The sequence below is a fragment of the Patagioenas fasciata genome, chromosome 4 (assembly GCF_037038585.1).
Source record: "Patagioenas fasciata isolate bPatFas1 chromosome 4, bPatFas1.hap1, whole genome shotgun sequence".
Lineage (NCBI taxonomy): Eukaryota > Metazoa > Chordata > Aves > Columbiformes > Columbidae > Patagioenas > Patagioenas fasciata.
This window is the reverse complement of record NC_092523.1, coordinates 38,618,783-38,642,847: the sequence shown is the minus strand read 5'-3', so window position 1 is coordinate 38,642,847 and position 24,065 is coordinate 38,618,783.

Below are 24,065 nucleotides of genomic sequence, written 5' to 3'. Positions count from 1 at the left end.
ACAGTCTCATCTGTTCAGGGACTGTGATAGCACACTAAATTTGTAGTAGAGTTTTATTTCAAATGAAATTTTTGGATAATTTTTCATTTTGTATTCTGAGTTAAATCTATGTTTCTTACATTTTTGATTTCTAAGGAATAAGATTCTCCTCCAGATAAATTTATCTGTTGTGAACCAAATAAACCGTAAAGAGAATTTGTTATGAAGTCCTTCAAAGCAAACACTTTTTCAGCAAGAAAGATGCTTCCTTATGCAACAAGTGCTTACATTTATGACCATGCTCTGGATTGTGAATCCTCAGTGGAGAGATGAAACATCTGTGTTTCCTCTGGTTGGATTAACCAGGCCTTAGTCTCTCCTCTGATAGCTCTTAACTACAGCCAAATGTTGTATTTGGCTTTCTTTGCCTTTCCTTCCTTTCCAGTGTAGGGGCAGGGACACACACACACACGTTACTCCATTCCCTGCCAGCTGCTAATGTAAAGTGGTACTGCTCTCTAGGGAGACTTGTTTTACATGTGTTTTTCCAAAGATCTGTATAAATTCTTTGTATCTCTACTCTTACAGTTGTACTGTACAGCCACAGTATAGCTTTGCCCAGGTTATTCTGCCCTTCACATGTACACATCTTTCACAGGGGGGAATACACAGACTTCCCAGCACCAGCTCTCAGTCCTCTGAGTTGATTCACTGCTATTTCTGGTGAGGCTGCAGAACAGTTCTCCCTCAATACCCTTAATTTACATATAGAAGCTGCTCAGCCCTGCTGCAGAATAGAGAAATGGCAGGAGCAGTCTTCTGCTGTTCAGTTGTGGAGCCCTTCTAAAGCCTCGTTTACAGCTTGATTATTCTCCTTCTCCCTGCTCAAACATGACATGCACTTGTGAGATTATAAAACAATACATTAATGCAACACAAAATTCAACAATGAAAACATCTGGAATATTCTTTCCATTCTAATACCTTTCATTCCCACCTTTTAAGCTAAAACATAATTTTTCTCTGACTTTCTCCTTATATACATATATGCGTGTCTGTGCACACAGAGTAGAGCAAGGGATCTTGGCAAACAGGAAGGGCTGAGTCTAACTGTGGCCTAGACTAAAAAAATAAATCGAATCTCTGATTTCATAGTGGCTATCTGATTATTCTATATAATTTAGAGGGGACTATTTACATGATTTTCAAGTGCATAACTTAAAGAAACCTAAATTTTTGTAAAAGTCATTTTGCAGATTGACTAAATATGTACACTTGGCACCCTTTAGGTCTGAAGCAGTTAGCAGAGAATTGTAGTAAAAACTTGCATTTCTATTTAGGCAGAAATATATTAATTGCTAAATACAACAATCATGGAGAACTCACCAAATGGTAGGTACACAAATTAGAGATTTCCTGAATTTTTCATCATGGTTTCTCTGTCGAGAAAAAAAAATTAAAAAGTCTTACCTAGTCCTTCATATACTCCCAGGATAACAGTATTATGCAAACTAAAGTTGCAACATCAATGAAAACAAAAACAGTACCCACAAATACTAAGAAATTTTATTCACAGGAGACTTAAAATTACTTTAGTGAAAACAAAACAACACCCACTTTAAATTCCTTATTAGACTGCTATGTAGATTACACTCATTAAAAACTAAGTAACCACAGTTCTTGAGCTGGACTGGTTGGTTTTAATTGTATAACTACATGCCTCCAATCACATCCAATGACTAGGAAGGCAAGTGAATATGTTGAACCAGCACTGCTAGAAAGGAGGAATAGAAATATGAGATGATGAGATTTGCAACTATTGTTTAATCTACTTTGAAAATTGAGTTTAATGAAGTTTAATGCACCCATTTTAAACTGAAAACTTCACCTTAAAAAAAAAAAATGTTTGGATGTCTCAAGCTAGGTGTCATGTTCCACTTTAGAATTTATTCTGTTTTGGATCAACAACTGTTCAATTATTTTGTGCAAAGAAACTTACAATGGTGAAAGAGGAGGACGAAGATAAAAAATCCTGTTTCAAACAAGGAAAACACACCTGAAAATCTGTTTTTTTTCTGCTTCTCACTAGAAGACTTTGGGCTTATTTAAAGACTTTCTGCTCTATTTGGTTTTCTAGGCTACTGTACATGTAATAAATGCTGAGGGGAAAAAAAAAAGGAAGAAGAAGTGAAGATTGAAACTGTTAAATTTGTTTAAAATGGCTTGGATTACCCCTTGGAGAAATTATAATCAGACTAGCAAGTGTTTAAATTTCAGTGAATCTTTGAGTGATAGGAGGGAAAAATCACCTTGAAAACCAGAGAAATTTACAGCTTTTCCCCGTTGATGAGACAGCAGAGAGAACTGATGTGACAGCTCAGTCTAACAGAAGCAAACTAGTTTATTCCTGTCTGTAACAGTCAGTAGAATGTCATGTAGTGTCTACTGATGAACTGAGTCACTTTATTGTGGTTCTTACGTACTTAGCTTATTAGGCAGCACGTGTTAAGTATCAAATCTCCTCTATGTCATAATACAGAAAAAAGGAAATTAAAATGCAATTTACTGTTCCATTTTTACCTTCTAAATATTTATCAGTCAACAAAATGATCCACAAGTGCTTTCCTGGGTTTTTTCATCCATGGAATATCATGACAATGTATTCAACCCAAAATAACAATATGCATAACTAATATAATTTATTCTTAACAGACAATGAAATCTCCAGTTCTTATTCCCATTTTTATTGAAAAAAATAATCTTGAAAACACACATCAGCCACACGAATATAATTCCTGTCAGCAATGATTCTTTAGTGTGATTCAGTGTCAGTAACCCTGGCTAAGTTGTTAAAAGAAAAGAGAGCTATATGACTAATTTTTTTTTTTAATTTCTCGTCTCCCCACCCCTCCCCCTTCTTTTCAGGTAGAATATGACATAGCTCTGGAAGGGCCTGAGAGAGTGATTATCACCACATTTCTTACTCTTCATTCCCTCTCCACCTTGTTCTGCTCACACTATTCTGCCTTATTTTGTTATTTAATAAGTTTTCTGGACAACAAGAAGGTCTTTTTCCTGGACTGGTAAACACTTTAATACTGGAGGTATTATTTCAACATACAATTGCAATTGTGAATAATGGAATCTTAATAAGAGTAATCTGCAAAGCCTGGTGAACTCATGGAGCTACAGTTAGATCATTTTTCAAAATACACAAAATCACGTAAAGGTGTAATTTGTTTCAGCAAAAGTAATTCATTGTTGTCCAGATTGCGCAGTTGTGAATTCTACTTCATTTTAATCTCAAAAGATCCTAGTTGCCTGTCTATTCTGACCCCTCATGATTTTGATATTGCCGATTCTAAAGAGCTTTACCAACTATAAACTGGATACCAACTTTAGAGAAGGGGAAAAAAACCCAGACTTTGTTTGATAGCATTATTTTTGAAGGAAAACCTTTTCCTTTTTTTACAGATGTTGCATGAAGCATGAATGCATTCTTTTCACTTCTGATATCTTCAAGAACACTTCAGAAATACAGCTCTCCTTTTTTTTATTATGTATTAAAATGTTTGATTTGTTCAAATATATTATCTTTATGTAGGCTCGTGTGTACACTGATGAAAATTATTTTCTTAAGTCCTGTGAGAACTTTTAGAATGATTCAATTAGAAAATGTAAATAAGGTCACTTTCTCTGAAGGGCTCTTGTATAAGAAAGTAGGAAAATTCATGGCATCAATGGAACAGTACAAGTTGACTGGCTTTGAGCTTAGAAATTGATATTTCTGTACAATGCCTTCAGAAAACAGATTTTCTGATAATAGTTTCTTTATGACTCAATCCTAAAAGTGAAGCTGCTATACACTACTATTAAGTTGAAATGTAGTTCACTTGCTTGTTACGGCGTTGTCCAAATGATGAGACCAACCCAATTAGATAAAATTATGGAGAAAATTGTTGGGAACTTCAAAGCTATTCTGTAGGTTTATAGAGTACTTATAGCCTGAACCTCAAGCAGATTTTGGGTTTACTAGAGCCTTCTTTCGCATTTCACATCTGGATGAAATATAAATATTCACCTAAAGTTGGTTCATTTCCAAAGAGTCTGTACTGAAGTGCCACTAAAGATAAGTGCTGTTTAGCTCATTAGGATCAGGGAGAGAGAGTTTGCTGCAGAGCAGCTCTAGGTCTAAAGATTATTTTGTCTTTTATGTACAGGATACATGTCTATGTTGAGTATTTCTTGGTGTCAAATGATGATGATGGCAGGCTGTTGTTTGTAGGTATTTATGTAGCTCCAAAATGTATCACAAAATGAAACAATGTTACATTCAAAGCAACATTTAGAAGAGTAATTTAATACTTGCTACGATTACCACTGTCATGGAAATAATTCCTTTGAATAGCTCTGCTTCATGTTCCTTGTGGTTCATACTGTACTTTTATGAGTTTCAAATCAGTATTTTTGGCATATATTTTATACCCAGAATATTCTGAAATTCAATAACTTATTCAGTTCACAAATCCCAACAATTAGACTTCTTTCAGTCTACACATTTGCTACCAAGGTCACACAGATTTTTTTCAAAGATGCTTTTTTTCTCTGCCTTGGTCTTTAATTTCTTTCTCTTCATAAATCACAATAACTCCAAGGGTTTATTTTAAATGTCAACAATGATGCCTATAGATTTTCTCATCATCCAATTTAACACAGCCTATGCACTAACAATTCAAATTCCATTTCCTGTACAGGGCAGTACATTAACTTACCAAGGTATATATTCACAAGCACATTCATCTACTTGGCCCCACAGTGGGAAGAATCAGTCGGTAGCTCAGGGTTCTCACATGGAAGACTCATTTCATGCTCTTGAAAAGAATCAGTAACATCTCAATACCAATCAAGCAGAGACCCTAGTCAAGGGTTTTACAACCTTCCCAGTGAATTTGTTCCACTTTCCACAAAATGTACCGGATTCCACATGTTCTTCCTGTGTCTGCTTGTACATTTCATGTAAGATGCTAAGACTACATGAACAAGATGTCAAAAGAAGTCTGCCTCCATGGGGCTAGAAGAATCTAGTTTTGAAAATTGAGAGGAATTACAACCAAAAGTATGGGGGAGGGGGGGAGAATCATAAAGTGTTTTCATCTGAACCAATTGAAATAAGCTTTTAGTTCACCCTATCTATAAGCTTTTTTTTTTTTTTTTTTAATGCACTTAGGCTGTATACTGAGGCACCTAAACCTTTGTATGGGTACACATTAAAAACCCTAGGAATTGTGGATCTTACCCTGGAGCCAGATGCCTTCTGAAGTTAAATTTGGCAATCTTTGGCTTGTGTTCCCAAAGTCCCTGTTGGGATCTAATCCAAAGTGCCTGACAACAGGATAAAAGCATGAAATCTGTCTCCTAAAATGAACACCACATTACAAGTACACGCAACCTCATTTCATCTTGTATATAACTGTAGCTCTCACAGCTAGGGAGCTCTAGCTAAAATGCCCTCCTTGTAAACTCAAAATCACTTAAACCCCACTTGAAATTATAGTAATTTTAAGAGTAAAGTTAGGTGATGTGAAATACATTAGTGTTACTTTCTTGATGAGAATGTTTCATGGTAATTCTGACTCCTGTATTTCTGAGGAAAAGGTATGCTTTCCTAAATATTTCCTACTTCTCCCAGTCTTCACAAACTGCTCTCATGTTCTATCTGTGGAAAAAAAATCAAATTATTTTAGTAATTCAGATAATTTCAGTTAATTATTTTTTTAAATTTTTTTAAAAGAAAAAAACAACTCACAAAATAAAAATAAAACAAGTAATAACAAAGAATGAAGAAGTGAGAAGAGAAAGAATATTATTCCAAAACATTTGGGACTAATGAAATAATTTACTCAGGCTACCGGCAGGCTAGCTGAGCCCAGAAAAGTGGTTAATATCTATCCATTCAAATTTTTGAGTGCAACATTTATCCTCTTAGTTCTTTCACTCTGTGGTGGAGAGCTGGCCATTTCCTTCAATGAACCAACACAAAAGGGAGGACATTCCAACCAGCAGGTTATCCAAACTTGAACACTTTTCCCATTACAAAGTAAAAGCCAGCTGCACTTGTGTTATCATTCATCTCTGTTAGGAACCTGAAGATACAATGAGAGTCCTAAAAGCCTCTAGGTTCATATGTAAAGCTGAGACATAAGAAAAAGTGCCAATTTAAGATGAAACATCCTGCTTTTGTAGAGTATCCATTCCTGTGTTATTCAAGAATCAAAATTTTCACTTACTCCTTATTTTGAAAAGCTATTTGAAGACAGAAAAAATACAGCTATGAAAAATAGGAGGAGAAACAATCATCACTGGGAAAGATTTCTCAAACTGTTGCTTATTATTAGGTTGACTGATCATACTGTTTATTTCGTGTGCTTATAAAATGTACTTGAATAGATCTTAAACAATTTTTAAAAGAAATTCTTGAATGACACATGAAAAAAAAAATGAGACATCGTTAATTCTGTATTTAAGCCTTTCCCCAAAAAGGTAACTGCATTTAAAAAGCAATTAAAATAAATAAATAAATAAATAAATCAGAGTTTAGGAAAATAATGAAATAATAGAAGGTACCAGTGGTGCCAGCCCCATTAGAACTGAGTGAAGAAGAAGAAATTAGCTAGAAAAACCTCTACATCACTTGAAAATGTTCTTCAAAAGTTGTGCAGATTACTAAATTTCCCCAACTTTAGAAAGTGAGCAAAAGGGTTATAAACTAACCTAACTGGCATGAGGAGGAATGGGGAAGAAATCACTCAGAGAGTAGTTATTAGTAGTTCGCTGACAACTGATAACTACTCTAAATGAGCACAGAATATAACTTTCAAATATTTCTACTGTTTTGAGGAAGAAGGGGTGTAAACACCTAGAGCAGTATATTAAAATTTAAATTTTGTAGGTATTTTTAAATTTTAATGTATCAGTGATAATTCCCCTGACCCTCTGCCAAGTCAATACTGAAACTTGGAAGGTGGGGAAACATCTGCAGAGCTACCATCCTGTTTGGCATTAGTTATGTGGTGGCTGGTCCAGAAATACAAATATTTCTGCCATAACGTTCCTTTAAAAAGTGTAGAAAATCTGGGAAGAATCCAAAGAAGAGCTAGATAGGATAAAAGACATCTAGAAAACCTGGGACATTTATAGACTTGGTTATTCCCTATTGGGGAAAATGGGAACATAGTGGAAAAAAGAAACAGTAACAGTAGAGACAATTGAATACTGAAATAGATCAGCTCAGAGGTTGTAGAGATGCTTTCATTGTAAGTGCTTAAAAAGAAAAAGTAAACTTTTGTTCTTAAATCTGTTACAAGTCGTCTATGGAGACATCATACTGCATCACAGTTGGCAATGCTCCATTTTCCCTTCCAGTTCTGTGTTTATTATTATTATTCTTTTGTAAAACAACTTGTACCTCTCAGAAATAAAGACTTTAATTTGGGACCTCTAGATTTTATTACAATATAATTTAACCTTTAAAAAATGCTTTTTTTTTTATTAGGCAAATTTTGAGAGAAATGCTTCTGGAAGCCAACTAAAAGTGTGAACGTAAGATAATGAGAACTACCTCTTATACAAGAACCTAGAAATAAATGAGGTTAACATCTATCTTGTAGCAATAAAACCTAGAGATTCCAAGCAACTGCTCTGGAAAGTGAATTTTATAGGCTTTTCACAACTATTCACGTATTTCTGAAAGGTTCAACATTAGTGTATATAATAAGTTACAGGATAATTTGCATTTATTTAAGTCTTCAGTCAACAAATAAAGCTATTTCACATCTGATTGTCTGGCTAAAAATCCATCCATGAGATAAGTAAACAATAGTGTTAATAAATTTTTCACTTCTAATTTAAATCCAAGCTTTGCAAAAGTTAAAAATCGTTTCCTGGAGGTCAAACATTTCTTCATATTGCAAGATTTACTTCTGTAATACATATGAAAAAATGAATCTGCTACTTTAGATTAACAGGATCTGATTGCGGCTTTTTTTAAGGTCAGTAGCTTTTGAACCTATGGGCAACAGCGTTAATATATACACAAACTAAAATTCAGAAGCTAGTTTCTAGCCAAATTTAGAATGTCTTAGCAGAGCCTGAGTTGCTTAATAGGGGTGAACATTTACTTTGTTCCAGAAGAAAGTGCCTTTGAATGATGAAAGCTGCTCATAAGAGATGAGTCGTGGGATGTCAGAAAGAATACTTACAATTTATCCTGCCTTTTCGTATCCTGTTGAGAGTGAGTCTGTGAGACAGATCCACAGGAATTTGGGTTGGACACTTATAAAATACTCATGCAAAGGCTTTGGCATGAGGTGGGAGGAAACGAGCAAGTCAGTGAAGGAAAAAGCAGCTTTTATGTCATAGCTGCCAGCATTAAAGTCAGAAAACTGTAATACCTATGGCCTAAAGAACAAATATAGATAAACATCAAGCTTTGCTCTACTTCGAATGTCCTCTGTAACTGTAGAAGACAGGTGTCTTGGTTTTGTTAAAAAACAAGTTTCTCTTTTAGTGAATTCTTGCCTGTCAGCTAAAGCCTTCATATTAGCTGCATTTTCCTGGAGAACCCGACACATGTTTTGGTTAAACCTAGCAATGGAATGCAAACTTATTGATAAGCACGGATGGACATCTCGCGAGAGGGGCAACGAGAAACTGGTGATCGAGAGACTGACCAACGGTGTATAACATTCCATTCACGTGAATACTTCATATAAAAGTGGGAGATCACGAGGATCTCGTCCCTTGGCCCTTTTTTCCCTTTTTTTCCTCATGGCTGACATTAGGAGAGGACCTTGCTGGTCGTCCCTGCGAACTGAGGCCTAGTGAGAGACTGAATCCAGCTCCGGTTGGCTACAGAGTCTAATCCAGGACTTTGGGTGCTGGCTCTGCAGTTGCTGAGACTTTCAAGATTGGTTTTGTATATTTTGTATTATTTTCTCTATTCTTATTAGTAGCATTAGTAAAACATCTTTAATTTTTCCAACTCTCTTCTCTCTGTCCTTCTTTCCCTCCCAATCGCCTGTCCTGAGTGGGAAGGGGGGAGAGGGAGGGGCAAAAGGGGGAAGTTGGGGGGAGAGGAGGTTAACAATACATCTGCCAGGGTTTGATTGTCACCCCGCAATCTTAACCCTCGACAACAGGTTATCAATATAACGTACAAATGAATGAGTTTAAGATTACCTACTATGTAATATCTGACAGAGAGAAGGCACTGATGCCAAAAGGACTACAGAGTGACCTGTGAAGATCATAATAAATGAAATTCAAGACACATTTGATTCCACATAACCCTTCAATACTTGAGTAAATTACAATGCATTTTATCTGAGAGATTACTTAGAAAAAAAAAAAAAAAAGACAAGAAAGAAAGAAAAGGAAGCAGGGGTGGGAAAATAAGAAGAAAAAATAAGAGAGTAAGGTCTGAAATGGCTTCTAATATCACCTATCTATCTATCTATCTATCTATCTATCTATCTATCTATCTATCTATCTCACATGTGTGTATATATATTTCCACCCACCCACCCACCCCCTATCCTGTCTTTCATGTCACAACTCAGCAACAAATGTTTTAAGTATGTGGAGAAAAAGCTGTTATCTTTGCATGCTCTTTTGATGTCACACTGTTTTTTGTTTTTTTTTTTTTTTAAAAAAAAAGACAGCAAACACACATTTTTCTACTGTTGCTTTCTCTCATCTCCAAAGATTTGTATTTTCCTCCATTTTCAAAGGTTCTTAAAACGCTCTTATGTACTACATAGGCTAACCTATCCAGCTCTATACAAGTCATTAGAAATGCATATTGCCTCAAAGAACTCACAACATGTTTGCTGATACTAAACATTTAAAAGTAAGGTGTTTAGGTAAGTTGCAATCCTCTGTGCTGTTTTGGCTTAGCAGAAACTTTTATGAAAGTTGAAAAGGTTTAAAAAAAAATAACTCTCTTTACTTACATGATTAACAGCTTTTAAAGTAAAGATTGTTTAAATTTTGTACCTAGAATTTGAAATATAAACAATTTACTCATTTAGCAAGCAGAATAAATGAATACATTAGTTGATATTACTATGAGTATGAGAGTGTTTCAGTCACTTTTTGGATATTTGAATTGTGTAGCAAACACCAAAGGAAAACTTTGTTTTCCTTATACTGTCAGGAACTCAAAATGAATCTCAAAAATAATTAAACACAACTCTGCCAAACTTAATTCATACTCATAAAACTTCTAAGTCAGAGTGTGGAGTTACAAGATTCTAGATGCAATACATTCAGAGTTCCCTATCAATGAAAGTGGAACAAGAGGGACTTTTTTTCTTTCCATGCAGTACAATGAGGGAGTGGGTACACGAACTAATAATGCAGTGGCACTAGTAAAACTTGCTTCAAGTCACAACATTTTGATTGAAAACTTAAATATTTTCTAAGACAACCAATTCAACTATTATGGTACATGATAGGATCTTAACTGGATAAGCTAACGAAACATGAAAATACTTCAGTGTAGTTTGTAAGAATTTTACACAAATCTTATATGCAAATCTTAATTTGCTTTGTATTAATGTAGTATCATATCATAATTATTAACAGTATGGTCTTTCTATCTCTCTTAAATATTTGTATGCTATATTTTCATACAATGACATAATATCAACAATACATTTTCTTTTATGTGCAAATATAGCCACCAATAAAGGAAATGTCAGAGTTTGGAAGTGGCACCTTGATTCTGGGAGTGAGGCAGAAAATACAGAGCTAAAAGACTTTGTGATCTATTGGGGAAAAAATGGATTCAGGGGTAAACTTCACCTTGTATTAACCACAGCCTGCTGAATTACCCAGTGTGCATGCTTATTTCTCCAAACAACCCACAGGCTGTGCACATGAAAATACATATATCTCTAATTTTTAGGGCTTATGTAAAATTAAAAATAATAAAAATTCAAAAGTTCTTAGGTAAAAGTTGAAAGACAAAAAACCAACCAAACCAACCAACCAAGAAAACAACAAACAAAACAAACAAAACCCCAAAATCCAATCAAACCACAGGCAGTCTTAAAGGACAGTTGTACTTCTTCAGACCTATTATGCAATAAAAACTATCACAGCTCTCAAAATTCTCTAAGAAACTGTTCAAAGACATTGCATCTCAATTATAAGAAAAGGAGAAGGAATCTTCCTATTTTTTTTAATGTTTTATTTACTTACATAATATTGCAAACAAGTATTTAAGGAAATGTTATTTAATGACTGGAATATTAACTACTCAGTGAGCTTTCAATAATAAAGGTGCAATTGCTACAGCAACTGGGAGCATTTCAAGACTGGGAACATTTCAAGACTGCCTCAGAGATATTGCTCCAAAACTAAACACTTTTTTTTAATATAGCATCTTAAGAGTACATCCTTAAACAAGTATAATGTGAAATCTGAATAAAATGAAAGAGTCCTAGAAATAAAATTATTGCAAATGCTTTTATGATTAAAATGTTTCAGGGCAACATGCAAGTGATTTATCGACTGTACCTACTTCCTTCCTGCCTTCATCTCAGCAGAACAAAACCATGAAGGATTCCCATGCCATGGTGGTATTCTGAGTAAAACAATATTGTGTGAATCTGTATTGAGTAATATGGCACCTATAGATTTCAATTCATAAGCTGACTGAAGACTAGTTGGTGGAATTTCTGTTTACAATGCAATCAGAGCATCATGATACTATGTGTGCCTCAAGTATTACATGCCTAACATTGTCTAATCAGGATAAAATATCATTATAGAGTAATAATGCACATGACAGCACAAAGTTTGATATTTCTGTAGATTTCAATGATTTTGTAAGATGTTGGTATTCTACGTCAAAAAATCTTTTGTATACATTTTTTTTAGCAATGGTTCTAGGAAGTGAGAAAACTGTTCTTTGGGATACATTTGCTGTGTAGAAAACAGTCCCATTTCTGCAACCTACTATGTAGAAAATAGCTCAATTTCTGGAACATATTTCTTATTATAGAGCTTCTGTTTAAAAATTTTTTCTGTTTCTATACCACCTCATGATATCTGCTCTGCCTTACTGAGACTCACAGCTTTGTACACCTGAAACACCAAGAGAAAAGTTTTTGTCTGTAAACCAAAAGATGTTGATGTTATATTAAAAAATACAGAGTACCATGACACTTTCACGTTAACAAAATGTAACTATTCTGATAAAATAATTATTTTGTAAATTAGCTCTTTTTATACTGCTGTACTTCCTTAGCATTTTGAGTTTAAAAGTCTTTTAAGGTAGATTCACTAGGAAGAAATTGATACAGGCTGCAATTTTAGTATAGATCTGTTTTGTCTGGCTTTAAGGTAAAACCTACTCACTCTTTTCAACACTGAAGCTAGAATAAACACTAGCTCACCATGTTTCAGATTCAAAGGACTAATAAGATGCATTTTTCCTTGTCTATATTTAAAATATGAGAGTCCTTGGTATACAAAATGATGTGGTTAAGTCTGGGCACTTGTAAAGCCTGAAAGACACCTGGCTGCAATTCCAAAAAAAAAAAGACTTTAATCCATGTCTTAAATTAAGGAAGTAACACATTTAGTCCAACACGTGTAACACATTAGAATATTTTATAGCGGTTTCACTTTAAAGCTCAAAGACACAATTTAAGAGAGTTTGTCAGTCTTTAGTAAAACAATACCTCTTCCGATTTTATAATATAAATAATTTCTTTGCTGGAAAGAGTTACCTATTGTGATTAGTGGAAAAAATTCCTCTCAGGACATCTGATAACAAACAATTATTAATATACTGCAATCCCAGGAGTAATACAGTATTTTAAGTTAAGTATGAGCTCTGTTTAAAGGTCTTTTGAAATACAGTAGAGAATTTTGTTGAAAGAACTGGAAGTTGAAAACTGAGCCTTTGAAAACCAGAAATAAGCGACTCACCATTGGGAGCCAAAAGCTGCCAATAGTATATTTGAGAAACAAATAAATGACTCACTTGTGAAACAGAGAGCAGCTGGTTTTCTCGATCAGAGCACTGACTGGCAAAAGAAAGTGGAGATAATGGTCTGGTAATCAAGCATCTGTACGTTATACATATGTGAAGTGAATTAACACATCAATTCAAAACCTGAAGACTTCATATCCTGTCTTTGAACTTCTAGAGTAGCATCCAGTTCAACTATAAAAAGTAATTCTGCCTACAGCAGTGACACCGTTTAAAATATTTCTACTGGAAACAGAGCAATATAGTCAAACACTATTAAAAGCAGGATCAACAAAGTTGTCACAAAATTGATCACATTTACAAGAAGTGAAAACTTGCACTGCAGTCCTCCGTATGTTACTCTCCAGAAAGCCAGTATGCTCCAGTACTCTATGCCATTCATATAACAAATGCCTTTACTTTTGTTACAATATTTTTTCTTTACCTAATTATAAACAAACAAAACTCCCCAAACGAACAAGCTACAGTTATCTCAAACCTGTAACTACCACAGTCCTCAGTACAGGAACCTGATCCTTTTCATTAGAGAGAAACAGAACCTCAGAAAGGGGTCTGATTTTTCTTTTTTTTTCCTTTTTTTTTTTTTTTAAATTAAGTTATGACTTCTATGACAAAAAAAACCTCTTGTACTTATTTAGTGGTTTTTGTTGTCTTTAATTTTTCTAAAAACAATAAACATGTAAAACAATGAAATATATTTCTGAATGGAAAGATATTTTAACAGCATTTTTTATTGTCAAGTTCAATTTCGAAACAGAAGTTGATTTCCGTATTCTGAAACTGTTTGAATCCAGTCTTTTCTAGTTATCACAACCCCTGAAAAGCATCAAGGACACAATCATTACACTTTGCCTTTTTTCTGATATTTTTGTGAAGCTCCAAATAAATAACTGGAACTCTTCAGGAGGTGATACTTCAAGTCAAAAATTTGAAAAAAAACAAAAAACAACCTGGTATCACAGTATAATTGAGTCTGGAGAGACATCTGGACATAATCTTGTCTATGGCCCACCCCCTACCAAGAGACAGGAAATCAAACACTACCCCACCAAACATAAATCAATGAAAAGAAAGTCAGTCTTGATTAGTTAATGGAAACACCTTAAGTCTGCATAGGTGATGATTCTAATTTCAGAAAATCTCTGTTTATGTAAGCATTAAGCACACTGGGGTGGGGTGAGGGGGGTGAGGGGGGAAGGGGAGGGGCAGGGAAGGGCCACCATAAAACATCAACCTATAAAGCCACACAATCAAGTATGTTATTCAATTAAACTGACAAGAATATCCATAGAACCACTGGTAATTTCTCCATAGCACAACTCTTTAGGAAAGGTTTCTGCACCTTCCTCCAGCCTAAACAAGGTCTCTAAGGGCTTGGATATTCCTGAAACTGTCTCCTCTGAGTCATCTTTCCTGTTCAAAGTCATGTTTTGCATCTCTCTTCTGAGTGGCCAAGAGCTGGTTATGATTTTTCCCATTGTAGCATTTATTCTAGTATCTGCTCTGTAACAAAACTATTTAACTGACACAGATATGCACGTACTTCTTTTCCACATTGTTATGAAGGTTAGAGAGCTATTGCAATGGAGGCAACTTTGCAAGAGTTCAGGTTTCTAGTGAAGTATCCATTTGTGCAGGCCACTAGAAAGTAAATGGAGTCACCAGCTCTCCAATAATCTATAGTTTCCAAGGACATATTATTAAAATATAACTTAACACACAGAACAAGGAATGGGTGAGAAGAAAACTTTCCAAGTAAAGTTGCTAAAAAATTCAATACCACAGCAATTTGAAAGTATTAACAAATTGAAAGCTGGACTAATATAATAGCCATGAAGATAATTTTCCTTTCACTCTTCACTAGAAAGACAGTCAGTTGTCTGGCTGAGCACAACATAGTTACATTTGAACATTTAGAATTCATCTGCAATTTGAAGGAGTTCAATGCAGAACAACTTACACCTATATGAACACACCCTACAGGAAAAAGCTGAGTAAAAATCTGTTAATATTCAAAAAGAAAAGTCAGTACCTTTGGAGGTGATTTTCTAAACTTTTCCACTCATCTTTGTTTAGATTTGGTACTTGAGAAAACTAGTCTGATTTTTCAGGTGTACTATTTTGTGAGAAAGGAAGTAGGTCAATTTTATTTATTTGTACAATTTGAATAATGGTATTACATAATAATTCAACTTTTAAAAAATTTGCACTGAAATTTTCCTTTTTATTAAAAATAGATAAAATATGACAACTGAGATGGTTTCACTGTGTCTTTGAGAAATCAAAGTTTATTAGGATTGAACTTTCAATATGTTTTTATATATGTCAATTTTATTAATATCCCATCTGTTTAAAAAGAGAGTAAACTGAATACCAAGACAAACAACATAAAAGCTAAGTACAAAAGTAGAAAAATTGAATAGGTTTTTTTAATATCTGCCAACTAGAAGGCTTTTATTCTTTCATTCAGAAAGCATGGATTTACTTACTTCCATCTCCCATGCTACAAATAAGACTTCCATTCTTACTTTTATTGTATGTGCTTAACGATTAGATATTTAAATTAACTGTTGATGAATGAAAACACAGCAGTATTTTACCTATTTAATGACAGTCTTACTTTCAAAATAGATGAGATACATGTTAATGCTCCTAAACAGATTATTTGGAATTGATGCCAACATATATCCTGTGTCTCTGAAAACCCAGGAGTCACTTAATTTACAGCAGTTGTGAAATGTTGGTTTTAGTATTTTGATGAACTATCTATATAATAGAACAACCACTTAGCTCATTATTTAGCTCAAAAGTCCACAGGAATATATTTACTGTTTCATTAAGTTTCAGCTCTATAGATATGCATACAAATAGGATTACAAGTGGGATTTCCTATCCTTTCTTTGACAATAATTATGTCTTTCTTCAAACGTTTATGCTTCTGATTCATTTAGAGTCAGTCCACATCAGGTCAACTCTGTTTTGATTTCATTAGGGATGAACATACGTCAAACATCGTTGCCTGCGTTGCGACTCTGATTTTCAAAGATCCACAAAATATAAACTACAGTGACCTGAAGTAACACTGATGCTTGTCACCTCAAATGAAGATCAGCAAAGGCATTGGTATGGCAGAGTTTATAAGGAAAGCAAAAACTCTGTTGGTCTGACTAGGCAAACCCAGAGGCATCCTGTTCTGGATTGGATACAGACTTCCTTTAGATTGATGATATTTAGGGAGTTGACTTCTAAATTTTGTCTTGCATCATGAATGTCTGAGCCTTGACTACTTTTTGACTTATTGCTGTTTCATACCGTATATTCGCTATCTCAGTGATTCCAGGATCAGTCTGATTCTGTGTGAAAATTCATAGAATATATACAATGTGCATTAAAAAGTCCCAGGCTAAGGTCTTTCACTGTGTATAGTTAAATTAAGACTATTCAACTTTATGATTAGTATTTAAACTTTTCTGGATTATCCGGATGCTCCTGCTCAGACATAATTTCACATACCTCTTCAACTATCTCCCCCTCACTCTCCAGAGACCACTTCAGTTTCCCTGATCTCAGGTAGCTTTCCCACAAAACATTCATCATCATTTATTTCTCTCCTGAAGACCTTCTCTCTCCACCACCCTTCTTGCCTCAGAGCATCATTCTATATCCATATTACTTTACTCATGAAATCTCTTTTGGGAAATAGTTAACTACCTTCTGCAATTGCTTTTTTCAAAAAATGAAATCTGCCCAAAAGAATGATAAAAAGGTCACAACAGCCACCCTGCCAAAGTGGCTTTAAACTTACATCACCTTGAAAACAGGTGAGATTCACACCATATTACTTTGATTTATTTAGGTCACACTAGCATTACTTCATAGAAACCTCTTTGACAGTTTCTATATATAGGCATATTTAATTTTTCAGATTACTCCTAGTCAGTCAAGGGGGCATGGAGGGCATATGTGTAGCACACACAGCAACAGTATGTACTCACTCACTATGGTGAGGGCTATTCAAAATCAGAATAACGCTACAATTCCAGCCACAGGTGTTAGAATTGAAATACAACATGCAAATTGTAAAGAAAAAAAATATATGCTTGTAATTTGCTACTGAGGAGGACAGAGAAGCCAACCATTACATACTTCAATAACATGTTAGTCACTTAATAACAGCCTTTGGTCACACACCCTATATCAAAGTGCAGCAAATGTCAAGGTAATCTGAATAACGTTTTAGGAAGCATTAAGTGTTCATAAAAGAAAATTACCTTCATGACAGTTGAACTGGCAGTGCACTATAATTTAAGCAATAGAACTGAAAAAGACATCATCACCCTCTGTGCAATATTCAGTGCTCTTTTAAGAGTAGGAAAAAAAACCCAAAGAAAATAAACAAAAAAAACCCACCCAACCCAAATCTGTAAGAATTCATGAAGTGAAGAAAAAGCTCCACATGGTACAGACATCTAGTAGAAACTAACGAAAGTGGATACACTTTTGCTAATAGTTGTTTTCACTTTCAGTACGTAGCAGTATGGAAGTACATTTTAATTGTACAGATCTAATTGTACTTGAGAGGTTATACAGAATTAACATCTAAGCTTATATTTGAAGTGCCCTAAAGTTTCAGGTTCTTCAACAGTATCAAATCCATAAAGACCCTGATTTTCAGTTCTGTTGAAAAACAAAGGCCACATTCAAAATATTCGAAATATGATACAAAACCAACCAAACAAATAAAAATTCACTCTCTACAACCTTCCTCAAACATTTAACATTTTCTTTAAACATTCAAAAAGATCACTACATTCACACAAAATACACTTTTTAAAATTCCTGTTTCAATACTTTCCTACATGTAATATAATAATTTGCTAACTGTAAACACCAGATGAATACCATTATAACATAAGCACCGTCAAGCTAATATTTTTTTTCCATATTTGACAGGGCATTAAATATACAACTAAGATACGCCTTGAATTGCCCATTACTAAATGTGTTCTCTCCTAGGCAACCAATTCCCACACAGATCTTATTTTCCAATTTATTCTGTACATCTTTAAAACCCTTTCACTGCAGATTAGTGGCTGCAATATAAACAGAAGTTCACATGGTATCTGAGACTCAGAAGAGAAAATGTTATTCAGAAAAATATCCTGTAATATCATGTGTGGAAATTATACAAATGATGATTTTGGTATAGAGAGTAAAACCAGCCTGTTTTGTTTTGTTTTTTTAAAAAAAAGGTTTGCAGAAGTATGTAGAGATATGACTCTCATACAGAACCACATTGACTATTTGAGAGAACTTCATTTGCCTAAAATATTTCTACTCAAAATAATACCTCCAAGTCTGTAGAATTAAACACCAGCTTATCACCGGAAATAACAGAAAGCAAGAGAAATTAAGTTTTATCCTGATACAACAAGAGAAAAACTTTCCTGCTTTTTCAGCAAGATGAGGAAGTAGATAAAAGGAGAAAATACTTCTCCTATATCAAAAGTTAGAAAAAAAAAATGCCTTTTCATAAAAAGAGGAAATGAAAAATAAGAAATTCTAAGCAGACACAAATGAAAGAAGTATATTAGTCTTTAAGTAATTAAAGGGAAACAAATATGATCTAGGTTACTAAAGACAAGTAACAAGGTTTGAGGTATGAAGACAGATTAAAACATATTAGTCATGCACACAATATTGCCTCTGTTCATAGTTACAGTCAATGATTAATTTGTCTCTTTAAGATAAACAATGAACAAAAACCCTTAACTTGAACAAAAGCTATTTTCACAACTGGGTTTCATGGCAGGAAGCATAAAAGTAGAGACCTCTGAGCAAAAAAGGTGCAAAAAAAAAAAAAGCCCAAAGAATTCCAAAGCTTATGTTAAGTAACTAATATATTGGAGGGGGAAAATAATAATAATACTAAAAACACCCAGAGAGATCACTAAAACCAAAGCTTTTGTAATAGTATCATTTAAACATATCGTTTTTTTCAGACTAGTAATTTAATGGTATGCTTTTATGAGATAGAATGCTTTGGAGAAAATTAAGGATAGGTGATCAGTGAAAGATATAATAGTAATCTGGTTACTCTGCACAAATTAATCATAAGCTAAGAAAAAGCCTAAACAATTTCAGATTTAGACAAAGCCAGAATCCAAGTTCTTATCTCATAAATTTAACATTAGCTAATTTTGTATCTTATGCTGAACTTTCCAAAGGCATAACAAGAGGTATTGCTTACTGTTGCTTTCATTATGTACACTATTTATTTAGCAAAAATCAATGAAAAACTGAAATGTCCGTGGACCCACTTAGAAGTTAATGCTCCTTTGTTAGAAGTTAATGCTCCCTTGTATTTTAAATGTTTTCAAAATGTTTTCAAAATGTTGATACTAAGGTACAATATATAGGCAGAATTATATATTGATTTTCCTTATGACTTAGTCTACTTCAGGATGTGTACTCTATTTGTATTAGCCTCATTGTACTAATTAAAGTGCTCATCATGACACATTCTGATATTGAAGGTCAGTGCTCACTTGTCTCTCTCCCCCAGTAAGATCTCCCATCCTCACATTCCAAAGAAACTCCACTGGCCCAGAAAAAAATCCCAAGAGACTGAAGAAATCCTTGCTATAGGGGGGTTTTCTTGCTCAATTAATTAAAGCAAACAGTTTCATGTAATTCACAACTTCAATATTTGTTTAGAACATGTAAGACACAGACTGAAGGGAAATGAACTAATAACACTAAAATTGTAAAGGAGCTTTTCTAGACTTGATAGCATTTAGAGCTAGAAAAATAGGATATTTATTTTTTGTTTAACTTGGCGATTTCAGTACTTGCTACACCTGTGAATGCAAATAACCTCCAAAACTACAGAAGGACAACTGAAAAGGTAAGAGCGTAACATGGGCAGACGCACAGGATTAGCACTTAAGAAATGCAAAAGATACAGAGAAAAATTACAGATGATGCAGCATAGGTGCACAAATAAAATATTTTCTTTGTATTTTGCAAGTTTAAATAAGGGCCTGGTTTAACAAATAGGCCATGCTTACAAAAAGGAAGACAGCAACACAAATGAAGTCATCATTGAAATATCCACTACCTTTCAATCAGATTTTTGTTAAGGTCAAAAGTCATGCAATCAGTAGTGTCACTTTCTGGTGTGAAAGACTTTTTTCCACTTTATTGTGAACTGTGTTATTAAGTGACAACTGGGCTTATTAATGCAACTCTTCAGACAAAAATCACAGAAAGCAAGAAAAATAGCAAAACACTTTATCTCCTCCTTTATAGCTATATTATATTTTTCAGAAATGATTTTATGAATGTGTTTGTGACAACATGGCCAAGTAAATATTGCTTGTACCTGGGCAGAGGCTACTTGTTGAACTGCCAACACAGGCCTGAGGATATGTCAGACTTTGGGCTTGTTTTGGCCAGCCTGGAGTTGTGATCTGGCTTGTAACAGCAGCTAACATGCTGGTGACTATTGCCAAATCTGTTTCAGCTTTTCTTTAGCTTTATAGAAGTGTTCCGTGTAATACCTACTGTTATATATGGAGTTTGTAGGAGACAGCTAGTGACAGCAACCAGTTATTCTGTGTAAAATGAACCGCTCCTGACTGTAACACGAAGCACAACATAGGTGAATATAGATACATGATTACAGCAGGAGCCTTGAGCATATAGTCACAGGAGGCTACCAGAGGCACCAGGGTTGTAAACTCATCAGCGCTACTCACCAGTGGGCAGTTACTTGTCAAGGAAACGTAGCCTTGGAAGATGAGTAAAAACAGCGTTGGGGATAAAGTGAACAAAGAACAGTATGCAACACATACCATAGATAAAAAATCGAGGTGCACTATGGAGCTGTGAACCAAGGAAGAAAGAATAAGGTGCATTGTGTTAGCAACATCTAGAAACAACTGCAAGTGGTTTCTCATATGTGGATGAAGAAACCATCAGCATCATGTTTTTGGAAAAGAAATTGAGACATGGCTGACTTGCCCACCACCAGCCCAAAGCCATCAACCTTAGGACTTGGGAAGCAGTGGAAGGAAGGCAAGCATAACAGAAAGAGTTGGATACTCAAAAGTTTGTGTATATTAATTTTAACTCTTTTTCCTTAAAACACTAAGTCTTAGCAACATTGAAGCTGGCCTAACAATAATGTTTTGATTAGACTGTTAAGGTTTCAGCTAGACTATCAATAAATTCTTGACTTACATATAAGATGGGCTACCCTCCTTGAGCAAAAGAGAAATTTGAGTGCAACAACTGGATGGGAGACTACCCTCCAGAAGGGAGGGATTTGGGGTATCCTAGCAACGTATATAAGCAGCTGGTGGACAGGAATAAAGAAGATGGAGTCAGAATCATCTCAGTGGTGCCCAGTGACAGGACAAGAAGTAATGAGCACTAATTGTAATTCCAGTAAATTCCGTTCATTCACCAGAAAAAAACTCAGGGTCTGTGTTAAGTGGCTTGTACATCCATACATTTCTATTAGCTATGAAATTAACACATTCAAACATAATGGAAAAACACATACGAAGGACAATACTGTGTGTAAAAAAAAATCAGTTTAGAGAGATTTTAAATACTAAGTGTGTGAGAGAACTGAAAAATATATAGTATGAGAAGTATAGACTACTTTTGCGTTTTGTGAATCCTTATCTCTCATTTCCTTTGCTTTTGAGCTCTTCTTCCAGCTATAACAAGACTATTAAGTATTAAAATGGCAACACTAGAAACAGTGAGAGCTCAACCAATGAAGGAGTTTCATGCACATGACACGCTGTTCTTTGATAGCATCACTATATTGCAGAATGCATTTTTGAGTAACACTTTCATTTAATATGCTTGTATAAACATTTCTGTTCCAGCATAAAGAGGAATCACTGGGAATTTTACCAACCCATGTCTGAACACAGGGTGAAGACTCTTCCTCTGGATGTGACCACTGGCAGCAGTTAAAGGAGATGTGATAGCTCCTTCACAGATGACTTAACCCAAATATTGTAACACAAGAAAAGAACCAGAACACATTGGTTTTTTGCTTTGATTTTAAACTAACGGAGTAGGGCAAGGAAGCAGTTCTAGCCTCTACACTCGGACATAAGGCTTGTACATATTTCAACAAGTTTAGTAAGTAGAAATGCTGCCAGGCTGTAAGATTACTTTATACACAGTAAGTTTCACTTTGTTTTTGGCAAACACAGCAACAAGATGTACTGCTGTATAAGTAAATGAATGTGCCTATAAAACTTTAACAATTAACTTGTGGATGCTGGAGTAAATGCAGTAGACATCTGCTTGTGTCAGCTAAGATTTAGTTGACAACGTTTTTTTAAACGTATTTATAGACCAGGCAATTTCTCCCCATGATGTTACCAGTGAAAGTAGGATTAGACCTTTAGAAGGATCTTGAAACACTTCAGGAAAAAAAAAAAAAAAAAAAAATGACACCACTGGAGTGACTCTAAGTGCATGAAGTAATCCAAGATGAAGAAAAACCCGACTAAATTTCTTGTTGACAGAGCCTTTGGGCTGGAAGCTGCAAGGTTATAGTAAATTGACCTGGATCTATCACAGAAAGTTAATTCTCTTTTTAAAATATAGAAACCTAGCATTTGTTTCTACATGCCCATATTTAGCAAATAGGGACACATTTCTACTTTCACTTCCATTTTATTTCTCATTAATGTCCTCCGGTTGATTGTTATTTTCACAGCCTTTGTATGCACAGTTGGAATGAGGGACTCAGAAAAATAACAAAACCAACCTAAAAGCCAATGAGCTCATTCATTTTAAGACAGCATTTTTCCTGGAGTAGACAACGCAGATGTAGAATTGCCTTTGAGTGACACTGAAAGAAATATCTAGGATTCCCTAACACAGAGATTCCACTTAAAAACATGTTTCTGCCTTCACATGCATTTCAGAGCCAAAGGATTTATTGACAGTTAGCTGCAGTGGGCTGAAAGTTATAGCGGATCTAAGGAAATTAAATTATGTAAATTTTAAAGCAACTATTATTAACACTGTTATTTTAATTTCTCTATCCTTTCAGTTAATCCACCCCAACAATAGCCATCTGTTTTCTACTCAGTGCATCTGTGAGAAGAAAATGGAATATCATTCATTTATTACCGTACATTCTTGCAGTTTAGATGAGGCAAAACACAGAAAAGCAGAAAGTGAAAAACAGAAAATGAAGTAAGGTTCATTGCTAAAGGCTAGCAGATAAGAACCTTTATAATAGTGTGAGACACTCTTTCAAGTATGTTAGCTTTTCAAAAATCATAAGTACTTGTCCGCAGACTTTACCTTCTATAGTTCTTTAAGCTAAAGTAAAATAATCACCCACTTACGCTGCAAAATGCTGTACATGTATCACACTGTTCTTATAATACATCTACAAAATGTTTGAGTTCTTATGTAATTTTGCTTATCCTGCCTAGATTGTATATAAATGTATTTATGGCAGCAGAAAATCACAGCTGTTAGTAGGAATGGAACTGCCTGCGACAAGTCCCAAATATAACTTAACTTTTTGCATCACTTCAGGATTTAAAGAGACTGATCTTCACTCAGCTGGTAAATAGTTCAAACTTTTTCTTCCATAATAACCTATCTTCTCTTTTTTTTGAGTTTTTAATTTAAAAACTATGCAGGTGTCAAATGGTAATTCAATATAAGCAATGATTTGATGAATCGCTGATGTCTGGAAATACCACAGACATGGCTATAATCCTGCACATGCACAACAGATCCAATGCCATATACCCCAGGTCTAGTAATACAAGCAACTTAAAAAAGGGAACATCTGTCTATAACAGTTTTGTTTGAGGATCGCTCCACCAGAACTGGGCTGTTGTAGCCTGGCTGAAATTCTCTCCTCAGGTTGCACAAAAGCTTCTTCTAGGAACACGAAAAAGATGTGGTTATAACTCAGTCTACCTTCTAAATGGGGCTCTTTTAATAAAATAATTAATAATAAAAT